The sequence below is a fragment of the Bubalus bubalis genome, chromosome 6 (genome assembly GCF_019923935.1).
Source record: "Bubalus bubalis isolate 160015118507 breed Murrah chromosome 6, NDDB_SH_1, whole genome shotgun sequence".
Lineage (NCBI taxonomy): Eukaryota > Metazoa > Chordata > Mammalia > Artiodactyla > Bovidae > Bubalus > Bubalus bubalis.
Genome location: NC_059162.1, coordinates 59,154,836 through 59,172,234, shown reverse-complemented (window position 1 = coordinate 59,172,234; position 17,399 = coordinate 59,154,836). Strand labels below are relative to the sequence as shown.

Here is a 17,399-nt window from a genome sequence, read left to right as displayed (position 1 = left end):
ATGCCCGCTACTCCATTAGCCAGGGTCATCTCGGCTCCTCTCGTGTTCCATGGCCTCCTAAAATTCTCCAGCGAAGATGAGAGGCCAGAAAAAGGAAGGAGATCAGATGGAGAAATCGCAGGCATATGAGTTGAGTTATAAAACAAAGACGTACTTGGATAGATTTTTTTTTAAGTGAAGCCAAGAAATTTACTCAGAGTAAAAACAGGTTTGGTATTTTAAGGAGGATCCTGAGAGCACTTTGAAACCAAAATACTATGAGAGAAGGACAAGAATTGTTTAAACTGAAGAACAAGGGAGAAAGGAGTGCTTCTTCCAGTTCACACACGTATATCCAGCCCCAATCCTAGATGAAAGATCAAGACGAGAACATGAACATGCCATGGCGACAACTTCAGAATCCAAGGTAACCCTCCTGTTGCTTTTGGCCTAAGCTATCGGGAGGCCAGGACTGATGCAGGTAAGCATAGGTGAATGTCAGGCCCTCCTTATAAAGACAGACGCCGCAGTGCAGGCTGGTGGTAAGGTAGGCCAGTTATTACCAATAACTAATCGCTAACCCAGACAACTGATGATACTAAAGTGGGGTTACCCCTGCTCCCTAGAAGAGTTCTGAAATTTCAACTGTCCACCCTCAAAACCCCGCACCCCTTCCCATCTTAAGAAGCAAGTTCGTGTGACGTTTGTCTTTGAAGTAACACTTCCAGCTTCATTTTGACCATTTAACTGCCTCACTGTCAAAAAGCAAGAGCTTACTCTCCGATTAGCTAGAAGCATGGAGATCGGTTAATTCAATAAGCTGCGTCTGCACTTCCTGTTGTGGAATTTACAGAGTAGGATTTTAAGAAGGCTTGGGTCAAGAGGAGGTGAGTTAGGAAAAGTTCCGGCTCTGCCCGCGGCAGCAAGGGTGAATCAGACCTGTCAAATTAAACCAGCGCTTTACTGTCTTTAGAGACCCACTTTCCACTCCTAAAGTTATTGAGGGCCCCCAAAAGCTTTTGTTTATGTGGGTTATATGTATTAATATTTACTATACTAAAATTAAAACTGAGAAATCTAAAAATATTTATCTAAAAAATAATTACATCTTATCATAAATAGCACATTTTAATGGAAAATAACCATGTTTCCCCCCTAAAATAGTAGCAAGAATGGTGTTACTTTAAAAATTTGCAAATATCTGTAATATCCAGCCTAATGGAAGAAAACTGGATTTTCAAATCTGCATTCAATCTGTTGCACTATTTCAGGTGGCCCTTGGAAAAAAACTCCATTGTACCCTCAGAATGGGAGTTTAAAACAAAAAAGGCAAATAACATTTTAGTATTATAACAAAATAGTTTTGACCTTGCAGACTCCCTGAAAGGGTCTTAGGGATCAGCTCTTAACACCCTCTCCCCTTCCTCAGATTAATACTCTGAAAGCCTCCAGTCTAGACAGCTCTTGCTTCTCTGTCCCCCTTTGTCAGTGACTGTTTTAGGAACTAAGTGTGTGGTGTGAACGTAATGGGAAGGTGGGGAAAAGGGACTCCATGGGGAGGGTTTTATTTCTGAGAGCCCCTAAGTAGTTTTTTCCTTACTTCTTGCCTTGGCCATCTTCCAGTTACCAAGATATGTTTCAACCTATGGTGGCACATCCTGGAACAATGAGCAAAGAAAATATAGGACTGGTAACCTAGAACCAAAAGGTCACTAAGTGGCTAAGTTAACATACCCTGGCTCTGCATACCTCATGACTACTCACGTATGACATAGTAAGTGGCCTGATGCCTAAGCCATTTTGGGTCAGGTATGCAGTTCCTTGGGGCTTCTCCGGTGGCTCAGAGGTAAAGAATGTCTGCAAAGCAGGAGACGCAGGAAATACAGGTTCAATCCTTGGATTGGGAAGATCTGGAGGAAGCCATGGCAACCCCCTCCAGTATTCTTGCCTGGAGAATCCCATGGACAGAGGAGCCTGGTGGGTTACAGTCCATAGGGTCACAAAGAATCAGACATGACTGAAGCTATTGAGCGATCATGGGATGCAGTTTATTGCAGCCAAGAAGATCCTGGCTAATGTACAGGATAAAGATTAAAGAGCTTGGCTGCAGCCTGAAAATGATCTAAGGACACTTTGGGCCCAGGGACAAAGGAATTGGGCCTAATAGGACTTTGCTCTAAAGGAAACAAAGGGGAAAGATATGATCTGGAATGTTTCTTAATGTTTAACTGTGGTTACTTTCCCCTTTCCTGGTAAAATTAGGAGATTGATTATCAAGTGGTGTTGTTTTCCAAAAAACATGAAAACTTCCATCCTTGCTCCTCTGTAGTCTGTATCACAGCGGTCAGAATAATATGTCATGCCACTTTTCTGCTTTGTTTCCCTTCAGTCAGTGTTAAAGTCAAATTTCTTTCCATGGCCACAAGTTTCTTATCACTTGCCCTCCATCTCCTTATCTCTCTGACCTTGTAGCCTACAACTCTCTCCCTTACTCAACCATTAGCCCCGCCAGTGGTCCTCATCCTTACCGGGACTTTCCTACCTCAGAACCTTTGCACTGTTATGTCAGTTTGAAGTTTCTTCTCCTTAACATCTATATTAGTTGTCTCTGCCCTTTCAAATCTAACCAAAGTCACCTTCTTTGTGAGGCCCAACCTAACAACATTATTCAAAATTAGAACCCCACCCCTCCAGCTTCCTAAAGCTCTCTTACCTTCTTAAAGCTCTCTTACCTTTCTCTTATATAATCTTCAACCATAATACAGAGTTCACTTAGTTTTATTTGTTGTTTGTTTGGTACATCTCCCTTTACTAGAATATAAGCCCAGCAGGGACAGATTTTGTCTCATTGTTCACTGCTGTGCGTGTGCTCAGTCGTGTCCAGCTCTTTGTGACCCCATGAACTGTAGCCCACCAGGTTCCTCTGTCCCTGGAATTTTCCAGGCAAGACTACTGGAGTGGGTTGCCATTTCCTTTTCCAGAGGATCTTCCCAACCCAGGGATCAAACCTGAGTCTCACCTCCTGCATTGGCAGGAGGATTCTTTACTACCACTGAATTACCTGGGAAGCCTTCACTGATGTATGCCCAGTGCCTAAAACAGTGCCTGGTACTTAGTGATTCAGATCAGATCAGTCGCTCAGTCGTGTCCGACTCTTTGCAACCCCATGAATCGCAGCACACCAGGCCTCCCTGTCCATCACCAACTCCTGGAGTTCACTCAGACTCAAGTCCATCGAGTCAGTGATGCCATCCAGCCATCTCATCTGTTGTCCCCTTCTCCTCTTGCCCCCAATCCCTCCCAGCATCAGAGTCTTTTCCAATGAGTCAACTCTTCGCATGAGGTGGCCAAAGTGCTCAATAATTATCGGTGAATAAATATAACTAAATGGATGTTTTTCATTTCAAATAAACCACCTTGGCCAAGTATATACATGTTCCTATGATGCTGCTTAAAAGTATCACATTTGTAGACATGGAATTTTTGAAAAGAATTATTTCTTTGAGAATACATCTGATTTTTGGAATGGTCCAAAAGTTATTCAGAGCCAAATCTGATGAACACATTCTGGAGTCATGTTAAAAATGCCAAAACCTGTGTTTTCCAACTAAGTTACTGCATTTGGGTGGATAGGGAAAGGTCAAAAAACAAAATGTGTTTGATTTTCTAAGACAGTAAAGTGACTGTGAACATAATTTCAAAGAGGAGTTCTAAAAATAACACTAGTAGCAAGTTGCAGGAAGAGTGTACATATATTTTAAGCTCTATATGTTTCAGTGTATGTGTGAGTGAATCTCTTCCAACATGTCTGGTCTGCAGATTTCCATTCTTGCCCTTACTTTTTTTTTCAAAACTGAAGATCAGATTCTCTCTGCTGCCCTCCCCTTCAATTAAGAATCTTTCATGGCCTTTCATAGTGTTTAGATAAAATTGACCTTCCTACCCAGATCTTGCATGATCTGACCCCTATACTCCTCTTGTAATGCCCACTTTGATTTACTAAAGTGATATACCATATGTAGCGGCCCCCTTTTTTCTTGTCTGGCCCTTTGAAGCTGCAGTTCAGTCTGCCAGAAGGTTGTTCCAACAAGAGTTCAACACTGTGACCTTTTTTCCCATCATTGAGATCCCACTTCCATACATCCCATGTCTGGTTTGTCTCCTTATTTGCTTGCTGATTGTCTGTTTCCGCCCACTAGAATGTAAACCCCATGAAGGCAGGGAGCTTGTTGATCATATTTGCCTCTGTAGCCCCAACCTCTTCAGGCCTTCACTGGACGGTTGCTAACCATAGTGTTAAAAGTGAAATTGCTTTACATTGTATTAACTCCTGTGATATATGAATTTTTATAAGTATGTACTATTACAATTTTAAAATATTTTAATTTTGCTGAAATAAACAGGGTCTGATTTTTAACACATGTAATAAATTAATAATCCACTCCATATTTACTTATTTTTGTTCTTCAGAAACCAGTTTTTCAAATACCCCAGCAAGCATTCAGGTCACCTTGCTTCTAATAACATGTATCTTCAAATCTGGATAATAATGGGCCAACTTATAAAGGCTTTCTGGTGTAATTCATACCATCTGGATTATTTCAATAGCAGCAACAGTTTTTGGATCTAGTGAGGAACATTGCTTGTCAGGGCCTGTGTACTATAACAGATGAGAAGAAGGGCTGAGTCACCTCTCCTTAATGCCCCCACTTTCATTATTTCTGTGCCCTGGCCAGAACTGTCTTTCGAGGGGTGACAGAGTGGAAAAACAAAGTCTCGCTGGATTCTGTACTAGGAACTTTCATATCTATAACCTCATTTTATTCACAAGATCAACTTAAGCTGTTTGTAATTAACTACAAAATATAGGACAAATTCCAAAGGTCCTGAGACTTCAGAGTCCTCACTGTGGACTGGAGTGGCCAGGGAGTTCTCCATGGAGGAGAAGGAAAGGGACTAGGGCCTTGGGACAATCTGACTCTGCAAGCCTGACAGTAGACAGAGACCAGACCATTTTTAGGTCTGCTTCCTGGTCTAAAAGGTGGCCTTACTCTTAGCTGTGCTTGGCTACTCTAGCCCCTGAGTGAGTCTCTGCATCATGCTGCATTTCCAAAGATGATTCATTTCTGGCCAATCCCATTGGATTTAAGCCAGTAATAGTTTAGCTTGAAACGAGTCCTATGCCATTTATAAAGTGCTGGCTGAGTTTGCAGAGAAAGCAGACCACTATAGTTCCCTCTTCTTCTCATCTCTACCCATGTGAAGATTCTCAGAAAACTATTCATTACCCATCCTGCTGCTTGTCACTACCCTACCCCCATCCGGCCCCCCCACCACAGACAAACAGAACAGCAGACAAAATGCTTGATCATCTTCTAGGAATTTCACTCTTAGTGCTTTAGATTTTTGTCTGGTGTGCTGAATGTTTTGCTCTATCATTTCTTTTGACAGTGGATTTTTTTTCCCCATTTGTTAAGGGTTTTGTTGTTGCTGTTGTTCATTTGTTTGTTTTTGAGCCTAGTGATTTTTACCAAGCTCTAACTCCGATTTTCAACTTTCTATTTGTCCTAAAATTGATTTATTAAGTTTAAAATATGTCATGTAAAATTCGATTTTGCATAAATCACTCCACCAGTTAATAAGGTGCTATCATAGAAAACTAATCAGGTACCAAACAGAGTAGTTCTCAAACACTGTATTTCCAAAAGAGAAGTATTTCCCTTAGGCAATGCAGTGGGTGCACATGCAAAACATACAAGCACAGAAACACTCACTACACACAGCGTACCTCGCTGACTACAGTGACCTCCAAACCTTCCTCATACAGAGCAATTTGGCTCAGTCTACATTGCTATACTTGCAAATTTTAAACACTGAGCATTGAGAGGACAACAAAAGAGACTCCAAGGAAGTAGGAAGACTATAAATGACCCAAAATGTTTTTTAGTTATACTGAAATCTATTTAAAAACCACGTAGCACAAAGATCCAGCCTTCACTTGAATAGTTGTGACATCATTCAACACCAAAGCACCCTTTTATTTCACAGAGTCTTAGTTTTCCTGCTTTTATTTTAAAATTTCCTTAACTGTTTAATGAATACTTATTAAATGATTACCATGTAAGAGACTGAGAGATTTTAAGTCCCTGCTCACTACAAGAGGGCTTCCCTGGTGGCTCAGATGGTGAAGAATCTGCCTGCAATGCAGGAGACCCATGTTTGATCCCTGGATCAGGAAGACCCCCTGGAAGAGGAAATGGCAACCCACTTCAGTATTCTTGCCTGGAGAATCCCATGGACAGAGGAACCTGGTGGTCTACAGTCCATGGTGTTGCAAACAGTCGTACACGACTGAGCAACTAACAACTGCCTTCTTCTTCTCTCACTACATGAACTCAGAGTTTCCCAGGAAGACAGAATGATCCATTGACACTTGAGTCTGACTGCCTGGACTGGAATACTGTCTAACCCACTTGGGTCCATGTTGACATCACTGAGCTCCCAAGTCCACCTGGGGTTTTCTTCCTCTGGGCATTCTGTTTAGTAAACAATAAATGCTTCATGGTCTACATCACTTCTAGTTGGGTTGTTTGATAATTGCAGCCAAATACAATACATTGAAAAAAGAACTTTCATGAAATGATCTGAGGGTGTGATATTTCATTTTATTGGTACAAATATATTCAACTGCCACATGTGGAAATAGTCAAGTGAGCAAAAACATCAATGAAAAATGAAATATAGGAGTTATTTACAGAGGGCTGAATGAAATGAGGAAGTAGGAACATGTGGGACTGTGTCTTTGCTTTGAACTATAACTATGTATCTTGGATATTAACATTTTTCTAAATTTTATTTTTTTCTTTACTGATTTAACTAGGTCAGAAAAATTAAGACACATTGATAAATCCAACTTTTCATGAAATAATTTGCTATTCTGAAAAGTTTAGGCTTCAGCTCAATGTCTTCTGGCTAGTCTTTATGTTATATATATATTCCAACAAAAGTCATATGTAAATAATGTATTTAGAAATCAAGTCATAATCTAGATGTACTAGTGAGGCTAGATATTTAAAATTAAAATAAATCTATTTGCATAATGAATGACACTTTTGTAGGAAAAATAATCTCCTTATTATTCATCCAGTCTATAAGATTATATTTTAATATGTTGGATTTTCTTAAGAGAGTTCTACTTATCCTTACTTCCTAAGCTCAGTTCATTGGGTGGTTTTTTTTTTTTTTTTTTTCTTTTTTCTCTATTTTTTGGCCACAGCATTTGGCAAGGGGAATCTTAGTTCCCCAACAGAAATCGAACCCATGCACTCACTGTGTAATTAAAGTATGGCGTCTTAACCACTGGACCATCAGGGAAGTCCCTTCACTTAACCTTATTTAAAATCCAGACTTTTGTGTACTACTTTAATGAAGAGTTTCTGTGATATGAATCTCAGTACAGAAAACAGAGATGTTGCAATGAACAAAACAATTTTTAGCTTTTTATTCTGCAACTGGCAATGCAATTTTGTCTTAGTAATAAATTTCCATTTGATTTCATTATTTCTATTCACTAGGTAAAGTTTTGTTTTGTTTCTACATTCTCAGTGAAGAAGAAATCAGAAATCTTGATCCCTGGTGGATTTTATTTTCTGTTTTGTAAAGCTCTATCAATGATGTCATCAAATAATTGTTCAAATTGAAATACAGTGGAAGAGAATCCCCTGTATATGGAATAAAACACCCCATAAAAATTCAGAGTTGAAAAACTTAGATATCAATTAAAATATAGTATTGATTTAAAGTAACTGCTTAAGGTTTACATTAGTGAGTGAATCTGCCTGTCCCTTTAAAAAGAAAAGCTATTGCGTTCTGGTTGCTGAGCTCTCTTGGATTTATTTTATCTTAGCAGCTGTTCCTGAAGTCACTGTTATTCAAATGAGGGCTTTCAAGCTCTTTGTTGTGCTTTTTCATAACTTATGGTATATGCTATCAAACATGAAACTCAAATTTAGAATGGGGTGGAGGTGAGGACAATTAGAAATCCAGGAGAAATAAAGTAATACTGAAAAAAATCTCTAATTTCCATTTAACAAAGACTGTTGAGTATGATCTCCTGAAGCCCCAGTGATAGTAGCAAGGCAAAACCCCTGAACCTCTAAGCCCCAGAAGTTTGGATGGTATATTTAGTAATAGTGTATGTGTGGGGGAAGATATTCTAAATGGAAATAATGGGACTTTCTGTGGTTAAAAAAGATGGGGAAAGAGCACATCAAACACTTTTCTTGCCACTTCAAAATAAGCAAATCATAAAGTTTACCTAACATAGGCTATGCTTTGATCTAGAAAGAATAACTTTATACCTCATATACCTTTTGTTTCTTTTATTTTTGTTGTTGTTTTCTCAAGAGGTAGCATAAGCCTGCAAACTCTGAGCAAGGGACCTGGCTTTGCCTCATACTTGTACTTTTCATTTAATTTACAAATTAAATGATTAGTTTTGCTAAGAGCAAAGCATATATGGAATTTTAATTTATTTAGGTCTCAGTCATATGAAACTCATTTCTAGTCATGTATAATCATTTCCTAGTATGAATGTCAATGATTTATTGAGTAATTATTATTTGTCAAATAGTATTCTAAGTGCTTACATATTAATTCTTCAAATTTTCAATACAACCCTATGAGGTAGGTATCATTATTGCCTTTATTTCTAAATTAGTAAATAAGAAAGCAGAGGTTAATTTGCTCAAGAATGCCCTGCTAGGAAGTTTCAGAGTTAGTGTTTACAGAGCTCTTGTGTTAACCACCATGTCATACCCAGTATTTAGGACTGCCTTAACCTCTCGTTCACCAGTCATTTTTGTTCAAATGCCTGCTGCCTAGTGAATAGAAATCTTCAAACCAGGATAACCATATCCGCCCATGTGTATGAAGACTCTCCAGTAGTACAGAGCATGGATAGTTTTAAGGGACTCAATTCCACATTCTTAACTTTCATTTCTTTTGTAAAAAATATTTATTTATCTGCTGCTCCAGGTCTGTGGGATGCGGATTCTAGTTCCCTGACCAGGAACTGAAGCCGGGACCCCTGCTTGGGAGCACAGAGTCTTAGCCACTGGACCACCAGGGAAGTCCCTCAGCTTTCATTCTTATACGTTCCTAAAATTTATGTGCTGAAAGTATGCTTTCAATCGCTTTTCCATACCCCCCCTTTTTTTTTTTAACAATTTCCATTTTCCCATTTAACGTAAGAAAGTCTTTCTTCTCACAAATTCCACGTCATACTGTGGTGCATTGACTTCAGTTGCACAAAACATGGAAAATTAGAAGCCTGTGTGAGTGCTGAGAAAGGAAATGACCATGATGACTGGAGAACAAAAGTGCCACCTGCTAGAGCACTAACAGTAATTTAAATGGCTTTAGTTCAGATTTCAGCTGGAAGGAGGCCGAGGTGCAGTTTTCTTCAGTCCTCTGCAATCCAGGTTTATCTGACACCAGCTGCCTCACCATGTCGCCTAAGTTAGACACTAAGGAGACAAAGTTATATACCTGAGGGGCACCCGTGGGGAAGTCTGTGCCACGTCTGTCCTGGCCCCCAAGCTCGGCCCCCTGGGTCTGTCTCCAAAAGAGGTTGGTGATAACATTGCAAAGGCAGCTGGTGATTGGAAGGGTCTGAGGACTACAGTGAAACCGATCGTTCAGAACAGACAGGCCCAAATTGAGGTGGTACTTTCTGTGTCTATCCTGATCATCAAAGCCTTTAAGGAGCAACCAAAAGACAGAAAGAAGCAGAAAAATATTAAGCACAGTGGAAACATCACTTTTGATGAGGTCATCCACATAGCCCAGCAGATGCAACACCAATCTTTAGCTACAGAATACTCTGGAACCATTAAAGAGATCCTGGGGACTGCCAAGTCTGTGGGGTCTGATGTGGATGGCAGTCATCCTCATGACATCATAGATGAATGACAGGAGTGGTGTGGTGGAATGCCCGGCTAGTCAAGAGCTGCAAAGGAACAGAATTCAATAAAGGGTTATTTGACAACCAGTAGGAAGAAAAAATACTTTAAGGAACAGATCATCACATGGTTTTTGGCATATAGTTGAAAGTAGTTCAAGGAACTGAGTAACAGGGCTACAGCAAATCCCTTCAGCTCCCATCTACTTACTTCTGTGAACAAACTGCTTCAGCAATTATAAGAACAGTATCAAACTCATGATTAGGGTTGGGGCGAAACTCAATATTACCCTATAATACTCATTCCCAAATCCACTGGGGAAAAAAGCCCCTTCCATTTTGCTAACAGATATGTTTTATTTTTATGCTTAAAAATAGTTATCAATTTGTAATATAGCCATGTTTGATCAGTTGTGTACTGCTAACAATTTTAGTGACAACTCCATCCAGAGACAAAACTAGGACCTTAAAGTTAGCAGAAAGCAAAATTATGTAAATATATAGTTGTAAAAAATGATGCAGTCATCAATACAAATTTTTCAAGTATGAAAATATGCAATAAAATAGCAGTCTGTGGGAGCAATGAAAATATGGAAATGAAAACATGAGTTCAAGAAGAAGGAACAATGTAAATTTTCTGGCTGTTAAAGAATAGCTAGGTCACATATTTTAAATGAATAATGTTGGGTAAAAAAAGTACTATGGGATTTAGACTCTTTGGGGTAACTTTAAAAGAGTGAGCTAACAGCTTTATTTTAAAATATCATGAATTGCATGCAATATGCTGGAAATGATGCTCTGCAAATGTACATTGAAAAATTACAGGTGGCAACATAAAAATACAGGAAAGATGCAAATTTTTAAAAATTATTTCAGGGAGGTATGTGAGCAGAAAGTTTGAAGCCCACTAATCTTGAAGCCACAAAAGATCTCCCCCTGGGTACTTAAAATTTGGTCCAAGTAATCATTAACAGTACCATTTTACATATTAAAAACATGGTTGCTGTGTAAAATAAAATGCCCTTAGTCAGTGCTCTTTGCCCTGGATTTTCAGCAAATGCTAGCAAATGAGAACTGAATATACCACTTTGAGTTGTCATGGGTACTTTTCCTGTGCTAGTCTAGCATCTCTAAAGAGGGCTACTGTGTGTAACTATGTCCACTATACTGCGTATGTTTTAGGAAAACAATAAAACAAAACATAACTTTTAAGATAAATGTGCCAGAAGATTTTCCTGTGATTTTTCTATCAATATAAGCCTAGTCTATGAGCTCCTTAGGCTAAATATTTTCCAAACCCAAATTTAGGACCCATGATCTGATATGTGAGTGTCCTTTAAACAGGCAGCTTACTGGAAATCAGAAATTTCCTGAAAATACAGGGACTCGGGTCGAAATAAGTAGGTATGATCCACAGCACATCTACTATCTCAAATTGAAAGTCATAACTTTTTCTAGTACCAAACTTGGATTCTAGAAAGCATGGATTCTCATTTTATTCTGCTGCTGATCCTCAATAAATCTTCTCCGAGCTTCCTTTTCTTCATGTGTAAAAGAAATGGGATTGCTTACTTATTTTTTGTTCCTTTTCTGTGCAGATTTTTTTCATTCATTAATTCAACAAGCTTTTACCGAGCACCTGCCATGTACTTGATTCAAAGGTGAATGAGATAAAGTAAGTCCCTTCCCTCAAGGTGCTTCCAGGCTATAAGAACATTGAGACTGTTAATTTGTTTACAGATAATTACAACACAGACTGATAAATGCTGTAACAGAGGAATGTGGAAAGGCATAGATAGCTGTGGCTCAGTGGAGGGAAGTGTCAAGTTAATGAAGACTTCATGCAGAACCAAATTCTGAAATGTATCTCTTTTTTTGGTCCATCTCATGCTTTAAATTTTTTAAAATTTTCATTCCTTTTAGTTATTTTTCTTCTTTTATTTTTAATTGGAGGATAATTACAAAGTTGTGTTGGTTTCTGCCATACTACTAGAATTACCCAGAAGTATACATATGTCCCCTCTCCCTTGAGCCTCCCTCCCACCCCCTCATAAATTTCCTTTACTTTTGAAGATGTAGCAATACATCCATATAATATAAAATTCAAAATGTATAAAAAGGCATGCTATGAAAAGTTTCCCTGTATCTTCCCTTCACCAGCTTAGTTTCTCTCCTCCAACACAATCAGGACTGCCAATTTCTTGTATATTCTTCCAAAGATTTTAATCATGTCTTAAAAGAATGGGTGTAAGATAATCAAGTAAAAAAGAGATGGAGGGAGCATTGTGACAAAGGGAACAAGCAGAGCTTGTGGGGCAGCTGGGCCTTTGGGGCTGCAGAGCAGTGCTTTGAGGGCTCTTTCTATGCTAAGTTCGGATCTGATCATGAAGCATTAGGACAGCCACCCATGCTGAGCAGAGATGGTGCCTGATTAAAATAATGATTTAGAAAGAGCATTCTGGCAGAAACGAGAACAGATTGGAGAGAGGTGAGATGAATGAGGGAGACCAGTTAGGAGGCAATCGTAAGAATCCAAGGAAGTACTGATAAGAAACTAAGGCAGGACAGAATCAGTCAGCATTGGAAAGGGGGCCAACATGGAGTTATTAAGGAAGAAGGGTGAACAGCATTACTGGATCAATTGGATTCTGATGGATTTAATTCCTGTCTGTTGTCACCTAAGAATTGCCTGAGTCAAGTTCTAAGAATAATTAGACATAATTATACACACACGGAGAAAGCACTGGCAACCCACTCCTGTACTCTTGCCTGGAAAACCCCATGGATGGAGGAGCCTGGTAGGCTGCAGTCCATGAGGTCACGAATAGTCGGACACGACTGAGCGACTTCACTTTCACTTTTCAGTTTCATGCATTGGAGAAGGAAATGGCAACCCACTCCAGTGTTCTTGCCTGGAGAATCCCAGGGATGGGGGAGCCTGGTGGGCTGCCGTCTATGGGGTTGCACAGAGTAGGACACGACTGAAGCGACTTAGCAGCAGCACACACACACACACACACCCCCCACTGAAGCAGTCACCAGGGTACTCCATAATGTCTTAGATGTTAATCTCAGTGAGGTGGAGATGTCCAAGCTTCCCAGGTCAAATTTCATCACTTAAATTCTTATCCCTGGGCTTCCCTGGTGGCTCACTGGTAAAGAATTCGCTTACCAATGCAGGTAGCCAGGAGTTTGATCCTTGGTCATGGGAAGATCCCACGTGCTACGAGGCAACTAAGCCCATGTGCCAAAACTATTGAGCCTGTACTCTAGAGCCTGAGAACTGCAACTACTGAGCCCATGTGCCATAAAGCCTGTGTTCTGCAACAAGAAAAGCCACTGCAATGAGAAGACCGAGCACTGCAACTAGAGAGTAGCCCCTGCTCACCGCAACTAGAGAAAAAACGAAAAATCCTTGCAGCAACAAAGACCCAACACAGGCAAAAATTAAATAATTTATTTAAAAAAAAAATTCGTATACTACTCTGTCATCAGAAAAATCCTTTGTAAACACACTCATCTCTGAACAGCCCCTTCACTTTCTGTTAATAGTTCTGAGGGAAACCTGGTGTTCCCTGAGGATACTGCGTTCCCTGCAGCCCTCGTGAGTGGTGGCCAGTTTTCTTTGACCTCGTGCACCACTGGGTGAGAAGGTGATCCAGGTGTTCCAAGTCATTGTCTCTTTCTTGCCCTCCCCCAACAGCGTCGCTGGAGCTCAGGCTCTGAAGCTCGCCTCCAGACCTCTTGCTGTGGTCTCCTCCTGTCCTCCTGGTCTTTCCCACACGTTCTTCAGAGATTTCAGCACCAGGATTACTATCTGTCTCTCCCATTCTCCTGTCATTATTCTTGGTGATTTCAATATCCACACGGCTGGTACATCCAATCTCATGGACTCTATTCCTCAACCTCTTTACCTCCAGTGATCTTTTCTTCTGCCACTCCACTCCACCCAACAACCCCCACAGTTATCCTTGTCATTTTTAATAACTGCCTCCTCTCAACTATCTCAGTGTCGAGCATTTTACTTCTACATCCAGCTCATGCCCTCAGCTCAAAAAATTCTTTCACTCTACCAGGCGCTTTGTTCATCTGACCCTATTGCCTTTTCGCTGTTTATTTCCATCCCTCAGGCCCTCATTCTCTCCTTACCTAGCTTAAATTCCATGGTCCTGCATTATAATTACTCCTTTAAATCCGCTGTTACCTCTTTCAACCTTTTATTGCTTCCATTATATCATCCTTAAAAAAATCCTGACTCTAGGCATAGTCCTGTCTCTACCTTCTCTGTTTCTGCTCTTAAGAATCTAAATATACCTCAAGAAAAGAATTGATTATGCTGACATCAGACCTTAAGTTGACTCTTACTGCTGATTGTCGATTCTTCTGTATTTCCCTAGTCTATTTATTTGACTCTCCCAGGGCTATTTCTTTCATGAAACCTCATCACCTTCCCCCTATTTCATTGACCATTACTCTCAGACAAATATAAGCAGCAACAGGAACTGTCACCATCCAACGCCCCTCCTTCTTGCATCTGTCCCCGTATGCCATCTTTTCCTTCTATTGCAATGAGTGAGCTGTTCAGTCTCTGCCTACCGTCCCCTTCACTGGTGCACTGGATTCCAGCCCTCGCTACTCCCAAGGTTACCTCACTGTCTTCCTATACGTTCAATTTTTTTTCCTCTCTGTTGAGTCATTCTCATTAATGAACAAACAACACTTTTTAAAACATTACCCCCTTGACTTCATATTTCCTCCAACTACCACCTCATTCTTTTGCTTCCCTTTACAGAAAAAATTCCTTAAAATAATTGTCTGTGCCCAGCATCTCCACATCTTTACCTCCCTCTTGAATCAACCTTTAATCGGGCTTACATTCAGTCATGGGTGCAGGTAGCGCCTGAGTTACTTATTATGGCTTTTCACCAAAGACAGATGAGAGTTGGATGTATTCCAGAAAATTCTGAGAAGAGACTTTGTTTCAGCTTGGTTGATGTGCCTACTCCTTGAACCAATCACTGTGTTATAAGAAATGTGGTCACATAGCTTAGTCTAGATCATAGACTAACATCTTCTGCCAGAGGCAGAGTTACCATGATTGGCAGTTCCAGTGGAACCACACTGAGTAAATGAGAAGCAGTTAGGGAGTGGTGCTCTTACCAAAGAGAAAGGGACACAGGATAAACGTCAAAAACAGATACCCTAATAAAGTTCCAATGGTGGAATAGGAGCCTGGAACTGGGTGGCAGACAAATCCTAGAAGGATGACTGCAATATGATTTAGATCACAGTTTATTCCATAACAAAGCAGAGTGGGTGAAATAAATTTCAATGCCTTATCTGATTATTTGAGCTTCCCTGCTGGCTCAGTGGTAAAGAATCTGCCTGCCGGTGCAGGAGATGAGGGTTTCATCCCCAAATAGGGAACATCCCCTGGAGTAGGAAACGGCAACCCATTCCAGGATTCTTGTCTGGAAAATCCTATGGACAGAGGAGCTGGTGGGCTACAGTCCGCAGGGTCACAAAAGAGTCCAACACAAGTTAAAGATTAAACAACAATCCAATCATCTATAAAATATAAATAATAAAAATAATTTAAAAAGTACTTTTCTAAAATAATATTAGGCAAAGTCTCTATAAAGTAAAACTTAGAAAAAGAATCTAGCTTGTGTTGCAAACTGGCAACACATCCAAATCAGAGCAAGACAATAAGTTCTACTGATCATTGTCATAAGAAATAAAGTTTTAAGTTCAGCACACTTTAAATTTAGCACACTTCTTGCAAACCCAGAGTAGGAAATAAAAAACACGAACACATTCTAAAATATTGAAACAAAAATAGCCTTAAGAAACAAAAATAAGCATTTGAAGTTATATGTGTACAGAAAGTTTTGCTATCTCATTTGTTTAGTGTAATAATTGTTGACAAAATGCCTTTTGTCTCAACTATATAAAACAAAACAAAACAAACGAAATAAAATAGGAAAAAAAAAACCTGCTGGAGATTTTGAGACACTAAAGTTCTCAGAACTGCTGTTCGCATTTATGTAATATGATGAACTATTTATAATCCCAGCATTTTCAGAATTCAACATATTTAAATGTTGCTACCTGATTTTACAAGCCAAGAGATTTAAAGCTAGAACTGCAAGCAATATGGATAGAATAGTCAAACCCAGACCAGATGGCTCTTTAATGCTTTTTAAGTAGGCTGGTGGTAACATCGTGTTATCTGAGGACCCAAAATAGCTCTTCAAAAATCTCTCTCTTATCTAAGAGACTTGGTGCCTGAAACCCCACCTTTAGCAATTGGGGAAGGTTAGAGGATATATCCTAGAGGAGGGCATGGCAACCCACTCCAGTGTTCTTGCCTGGAGAATCCCCATGGACAGAGGAGACGGGCAGACTGCAAGTCCATGGGGTCACAAAGAGTCGGACACAACTGAGTGACTAAGCTCACACACACCCTCCTGTACTTAGTTGCTCAGTCATATCTGACTCTTTGCGACCCCATGGACTGTCTCCCACCAGTCAACTCTGTCCATGGGGATTCTCCAGCCAAGAATACTGGAGTGGGTTGCCGTGCCCTCCCCCAGGGGATCTTCCTGAACCCAGTTCTCCCGCATTGCAGGTGGATTCTTTACCATCTGAGCCACCAGGGAAGCCCTAAAGTTATATTATTATGCCCCTCCTCCCAAGCTTTCTGATCCAATCTTTAAAGGCATGGGGGCATGCTGATTTTCAATTGTAGAGCAAATTTCATCATCTTTTCACAAGGGTTTTAGACTGAGTGATAACCTTCTGATGTCCCTGTGGGTCTAGCAATATTCACCAATTTCTATTTCTGATTACATCAATACTTTCCTTTCCAAAAGCTGACATTCAAACCCAAAATGTGCTCCAGTAATATGGTTCTGGGTTTTTACTTCTTCAAGCTTCTTTCTGCTTGCAAATTTATTTTGTTAGAAACTAGAACTTAGATGCAATAAAAATAACTGTACTCTCCAGAAAGATAAAATAGATCTGAAGCTACATGCAACAGGGAAGTATTTATAACAAAGTCAGTTTACAGGAATTATTCATAACAAAGATAGTTTAAAGATATATTTAGCTGAGTAGCATATATCTGCCTTAGGTAATCGTTTGGAGAGGCTTTTAAGTTCTTTAAAGAGTTTTGAAGCCAAATGAGTGGTAGAAGTCAAGGCTACTATTACCCAAAAGGCCAAAGCTAAAAAAACAATCATGGTACCATTGAGCATTCACTAACAGGAGCTTCCAATTTATCAGGTGATGGATGGTTTATCTGATTAATATACTCCAACAACCTGCTCTGAATACAGCACCACACCCTCCCTCTTTGTTTGCAAGAGTTCTTAGCTGTGAGTGTATCAAATGCTGGCTAGAATCAGGCCCACCTTCTCCCAGGGGAGAGTCCACTGTCTGTCTTCTCTACAGAGGC

General features: G+C 40.0%; 1 pseudogene; it reads left to right on the top strand.

Annotated features, from left to right (window-relative positions):
• Positions 1-9,361: 9,361 nt before the first annotated feature.
• On the top strand, positions 9,362-10,135 carry LOC123334253 (annotated as a pseudogene).
• Positions 10,136-17,399: the final 7,264 nt, after the last annotated feature.